We start from the raw sequence: 6,654 nt of genomic DNA, 5'->3' as shown, positions 1-6,654 counted from the left end.
TAGGACAGTTCATGGGGTGGCAGGTCGCTGAAAGTGTGCTCTACAGTGTCATTGAAGGAAGAATGTACATGTGAACCAAGAGGAGGAAAGAAAACATGTAGCGTCAAGCTTATACATATAATCGATATACTAAGAAAAAACATAATGATCAGAGTTACTATGCATCTACTGCGTAAGTTTTTGCAGTATTTTTCTCTCGTTTTCTTCTGCCTATCTCTCTGACTATTTGGGTCTACGATCTTATACATGTCAGGAACCTGTCTAACTGCTTCACCCGAGGGGGACTTAAACAATAAACGCTGTCTGACTTACTAGACCGTAATTTCTGTCTATACTCCTGTTGCGGAGTCTTTTCTAGCAAAGGGAGTTTAATGTCAATGTTCTCGGGGCAGTTCTCAGAGTCCTTTACTGAACCAAGTCCATGGAAACGCTTCACGTGGTGGGCATGGAGCCATCCCTTACGTCCCTCGACCTTGACGGCGGTTCTCGTCGTCAACACGACCAATTTGGGCGCTTTCCAGCGGGGCTCCAGAGGGCTTGAACGGTCGAAATTACGGACGAACACCAGGTCTCCTGGAACAATTGTGTGCGTCTTCACCTGGGTGTTGTCCGGGAAGGCAGCTGCAACCTGTGAACGACAAGAGAGTAGTGCAGACATCAAGGAAGCCAGGTAATCTGTCAGCATAGTACTGTCAACATCCGTGATTTTGCGTGGCATAGGCGTACCCCACATATTCGGCGGTCTACCAAAAACCACCTCATACGGGGATAGTCCGGTTCTGGAATGAGCTACCATACGCATGTAGAAGAGGGCAACCGGCAAGGCTACCATCCAATCCACACCTTTTTCTGCACAGACCTTCCCTAACCTTGTTTTGAGAGTCTGATTGTGTCTCTCTACGAGACCTGCTGCCTCTGGGTGTTGTACGCAATGGAATTTCCACTGGTACCCTAACAGAAGAGATACTTGTTTCATCAATTCAGAAGAAAATGGCTGTCCATTATCTGAATACACGACATGGGGCAAGCCGTATCGCGGGAAGAATTCACGGACCAGCTGCTTGGCAGTGGTCACAGCAGTGTAATCTGGGACTGGGTACGCTTCTGTCCATCTAGATAGTGCACATACGACTACGAGGACATACTTGAATCCTCGACATCTATCCATCTGAATATAGTCCATCTGGAGGACTTCAAAAGGGTGGTCAGGAGGATGAAATCCACCTTGTTCCACGGGAATGCCTTTGCCTGGATTGAACTGACAACAGATCATGCAGGTACCCACTTTCTGTTTCGCTGCTGCACGTAAATGCTTGTTGAACCAGATGTTCTGTATACTGTCTAACATGGCTTTTTCTCCTAAGTGTGCTGGACTATGTGCGGTATTTATGATAACTTGAACCATGGAGTCAGGGAGGAACCACGTGGCCTTGCCTTTTGTCATCCATCCCTGATCTGTCTGGACCCCTCCTTGTTCAGTCCATTTCTTAATTTCGTCTGGAGTGGCATGTGTCTGTATGTCGAGTACATCTTGTGAGGGATCCCTGACTGTCATGCAATTTGTCAGTGATGGTACTTCAGTCTTCGTCGTGTCGGTTGGAATATCTGTTTGAGTCTGTGCTGTAAGTTTAGCTGTTCGATCTGCCAGGTCGTTACCCTGGGAAATAGTGTCAGTGACTTTAGTATGTGCTTTGCACTTCATGACGGCTATGGCTGTAGGCAAGTGTATTGCGTCTAATAGAGCTTGAATGAGGGGACCATGCTGTATCTTGGCCCCATGAGAGGTCAGAAAACCTCTCTCTTGCCAGAGGACACCGAAATCGTGAACGACTCCGAATGCGTACTGTGAATCTGTGTATATGTTTACTTTCAGGTTCTTGGCTCGTATACAGGCTTGAGTCAGAGCGACGAGCTCTGCTGCTTGAGCAGACAGGGTGGCAATTCGTTGTGTTTCTATGACTTCAGTATCGGTGGTCACTGCATATGCGGCCACTAATTCTCCTGTGCTTGTTCTCATACATGAACCATCCACATAAAGTGTCAGGTCTGGGTCGGGTAATGCAATGTCTGTCAAGTCTTGTCTTGGCTTCGTCACTGTGTTAATTACATCCACACAGTCATGTGGTGCAGGGTCTGTTGTGCTCGAGGGCAAAAGTGTAGCAGGGTTTAGAATGTTGCAACGTCGAATCTCTATGTGTGGTTGGAACAATGTCAGTTCATATCCTGTCAGTCTTGCTATGGTCAGGTGCTGTGTCTGTGTCCTGTTCAAGAGAACTTCCACCGAGTGTGGAACCTGTACTGTCAGAGGATGTCCTAATACAATCGAATCACTTTGTCTGATTGCTAGAGCCGTTGCTGCAACTGATTTGAGGCACGCAGGCAGAGCCTGGGCCACTGGATCCAATGTACTAGAAAAGTAAGCACAAGGCTTGTGTTTTCCTGCCTGATCTTGTGTGAGGACAGATAATGCTGTGCCTTCGCGTTCAGTGACAAAAAGTGTAAAAGGTTTGCTGTAACATGGTGTCGCTAAAACTGGTGCTTGACATAGGGCTTTCTTCAATTCATCAAATGCAAGTGCATGTTCCTGGGTCCAAGGGAGGACAGTCGAAGTCGCTGCCTCCTGTGTTGTCAACTGTATGAGTGGTTTGGCTAGATATGCGTACTGGGGAATCCATTGTCTGCAGTAAGAAGTGAGGCCAATGAAGGCCCGTACTTCCTTTTGTGTCTTGGGCTGTGGAAGATGTGCAATTAACTGAATACGGTCAGGTGTCAACTGTCTACCCCTCTTGGACAGCAAGTGACCAAGGTACACAACTTGCTTGACACAGAATTGTAGCTTCGAAGGGGACACTTTGTGCCCCTTTTCCGCCAGGAAGTATAAGACTGTCAGTGATGCACGTTCGCAGTCTCGTTCTGTCCGTGCTGTGATCAAAATTTCATCAACGTATTGGAGCAATGCAGTGTCAGTAGGCATGTGAATACTGTCTAGTTGTCTTTTCAATGCTTGACTATAAATACTAGGGCTTTCTGTGAACCCTTGAGGAGCCCTTGCAAACATAAAACTTCGTCCATTTAAACAGAATCCGAAGAGGTATTGGCTCTCCGGATGGATCGGGACACTAAAGAAGGCGTTCTTCAGATCAATTACAGTAAAGAACGTCGCTTCGGAATCAATGGTAGTCAATAGTGAAGAAATGTCTGGGACCACTGGGTACTGGGGTAGTATGCATTTGTTCAGTTCTCGAGGTCAATCACTAATCTGTAAACCGGTGGTGCATTTGGGTCAGTTCGTTTAAGAATCGGAATGATAGGAGAATTACATATATTTGAGTCAGTTTCTACAACCACTCCTTGTGTAATGAGTTCATCAACAATTTTCAGTAATGCAACTACAGCATCAGGTGGCAACTTGTATTGTCGGATTCGTGGCAGTATAACTCCTTGCTTGAGTGTGACACAGTATGGTGTAATGTGCATGTAACCTACATCAGTCGGACCTTGTGCCCATAAATGCTGTGGTACATTCTGGAGCCTGGGGTCAAAATCTCTCAATACATAATGTCCTTTAAAATCACGTAAAAACAATCTCACTCCTTCCGGAGAACAACAAATCACTGCTCCTAGTTCCTTCAGTGTTTTTATACCAAGCAAGTTTTCTGGACATGATTTAGTAAGCAACAAGTCTGTAGTACGGGACAATGGACCAACTTCTAGGGAAACTGGCTTTGACACTTCATTAACAATAGGCTTTCCTGAAAATCCCAGGGAAATATTCTGTGAGCCTGAGAGGGGTGCCCCTGGAACCTCGTCATGACTGATGGTAGTTCTGCTCGCCCCTGTGTCAATCAGAAATTTTCTGTCTTTCCCCAATACATGACTATGTACATAGGGACCCTCTTGATCTACAGGAACCTCGATAAGGGGCAAGCCAACCTCCCTCTCTAGGCTGTTTCATGAGTACTGTTGATAGTCTGGGTAGTCTGACTGTGCATACTGGTACATTTGTTGCGTGACATGTTGTGTGGCAGCAATGGGTTGGGGTACAGCTACTGTCTGTTGCGCGTTCTGTGGAGTTTGCGTGTTCTGTGGAATGTGTTCCTGTCTAGGAGGACGCGGTCTTTCTTTCGTCTTGCCTGTATCTATATTGTGTTTCAGGACAGCACATTCATTTATATAGTGACCTGGCTGTTTACAGTAGTTACAGTTCCCTTTGACAGGTGCCGTGCCCTTTTTCTGGCCAACGGCTGGAACTGATTGAGCAACTAGTACTTTCATTTTCGTGTCTTTCATGCGTCTCTTTTCGTGTTCCTGTTCTTCTCTAATTCGGTTCTGATGGTACTGTAACATTTGTAACATTTGGGAAGGGCTGTTTGCTTGCCAGGTACTCTCAACCTTTAGTACTCTATTTTTGATCTGTGGTAAAGAATTCTCTACTAATTTGGTCTCAAAAAGATGTGGATACGATTCACTACTTGTCTTCAGGCCACTATTAATAATAAAACATTTTTCGAATCTAGAATAAAAATCACTAGTGTCTTCATCTTGTTTCTGTTTACAGGCTGAAATAGCATCCCAATCTTCCTTTTTAGTAGTCAATAATCTCGGCAAAACCTGTATCAATAGCTCGGGTAATTCTTTAGCTTTGTCCCCAAGACCGGTACCAGGGGTTCGTGTATTATCTTCATCTTCTAATTCTGTCCAGTTAATCTTTTTCTCTCCCACCTCCCACTCTTTTTCTTTAAGTTTTTCATAAATGCCTGCTGGTAACAGTACTTTCAACATTTTAATCGTATCAGCGTACGTATACTCCCCCATGCGGAGCATGTCTTTTAATTCACGGTGGAACCCTGCTGGGTCTTTATGGTGACAGGGCAGTAATTTTTTCATTTCCAATAAATCCATTTTCGTCAAGGGTGTGTAAACATATACTCGTTGGAGTGCACCCCCTGCAGTCCTAACGGGATGAACCTCTCGTAGGGGATTCTGTCTATCTATGTAAAAGGTCTTTCTTTCTCGGTGTGGAGCAGGAGCCGAGTGCGGGGTCAGGAAAGTCAAGTACTTATGTCGTTGATCTAGAATAACATTAATTAATTCGGTGCCTAAACCTCTCCATCTTGCTAGGAGTAAATCGTCCAACCATTTATACAAGGGTCCTGGATCAGAATGCTGACTCTCGTACAGTGTGATGAGATGTTGAATCATGTAAATACCAGCTAAACGCTGTTCTTCCGGAGGAAGACTCAAAAATGTTTGGGCTACTACGTCATCCTTATATATGTTAGAATTTCCAGCCCATTGTACTGCTGACCGGGCTAGTTCCTGTTCATGCATAGTACTGAGTTCGCTACTCCCTACTCGTTTTTTCAGTGCATGTTCAGTAGCTTGGAACAGGTGTTCAAGGGAATATCGGTCTGGTATTGGAGAGAGAGAACGTGTATTGTATTCTAGGCGTATGGGTCTATCAAACGGTCTTGCCCTACCTACATAATTCATTTTATTCATTTCCCCTGTTACTGCATCATCGTCCTCTGAGACTTCGTCGTCCTCTTCCTCAGCTTGTTTCTCGGCCTGTTCTTTCTTGTGTATCTCAAGTATTTCTTTACGAATTTTCCTGTACATGCTTTCTACTCTATTCTGTGTATCATGCTTACCCATAGCTATATTATCACTCCAATTCGTCATTCCTTTAGTTACTTCTTTATCTGGCTGGTCTCGTTCCCTGATCAAACAATTAACCAAAAACTGTAAGAGCATGCGTTGAAGCTCCACTTTTCTATTTGCCATGGCCTCGTGTATACTTTCTGGTCCCTCCCCCGTTCTAATGAAGTGGTATATTTTGTCTAAATGGTCCTTCATATCTGGTAGAGTAATCAAATAGTCTGCAACACGTCTTAATCGTATTGAGTATATGAGCATTGTGCCTTCACCTGGTACTGGATCATATATACAATCGGTAAGGGACTGTCTAAGGGTTGTTAATGTCATTGGTTTTGGCGTGTGTTGTAGTGCTAAATCTCGTAGTGTTCGTTTTATTGGTGGTGGGGTGTGCTGTATATCTCTAGAGGGCCCCCCTCCCGATGCTCCTTGACTTGAGTCGCCTAGGCTTGAATCGGATATTACTGCCAGCGCTGTTGCTGGTAATGCGGGTTGATCTTGTACCACGGGTGCTGAGCGAAACGGATTGGTAGGGAGGGTGGCAGGAGGATTAGTAGGGTTGGGAGGAGGAGGTAAATTTTCATTTACATATTCTGGAGCAGCGTCGTCTAGATAGGAGGAAAGAAAAATGTCCGCTGCGGTCTGTTTATGACTACGGAGTTTAGTCGGGATCAATGGTGGCGGCAAGTTACTAGGTACTTCCGGGGTCACTTTAGGTAGGCCCTCGGCAAGGAGGGGATACATGCCTTTAATAAGGGCATTTCTTTGTCTATCTAACTGTTCTGCCTTAACCCGTTCACCTTCTTCTTGTAGCTCTTTTTCCTTGGCTTTTTCTGATGCTTCTCTACTTCTTTCTGCTTTCTGGATTTCTTTCTCTGTTCTTCTATGTGCTTCTTTACGCCACAACTCTATGGCATCTTTCTGGGATTGTCTAGCTTTCTTTTTCCACAGTGCTTCCTCTACTCTCATGATGCAATCAGCATCCCATGTCCCTGAGAC

Source organism: Lissotriton vulgaris, chromosome 3_1 (assembly GCF_964263255.1).
Source record: "Lissotriton vulgaris chromosome 3_1, aLisVul1.2, whole genome shotgun sequence".
NCBI lineage: Eukaryota > Metazoa > Chordata > Amphibia > Caudata > Salamandridae > Lissotriton > Lissotriton vulgaris.
This window is presented reverse-complemented; position numbering follows the sequence as displayed.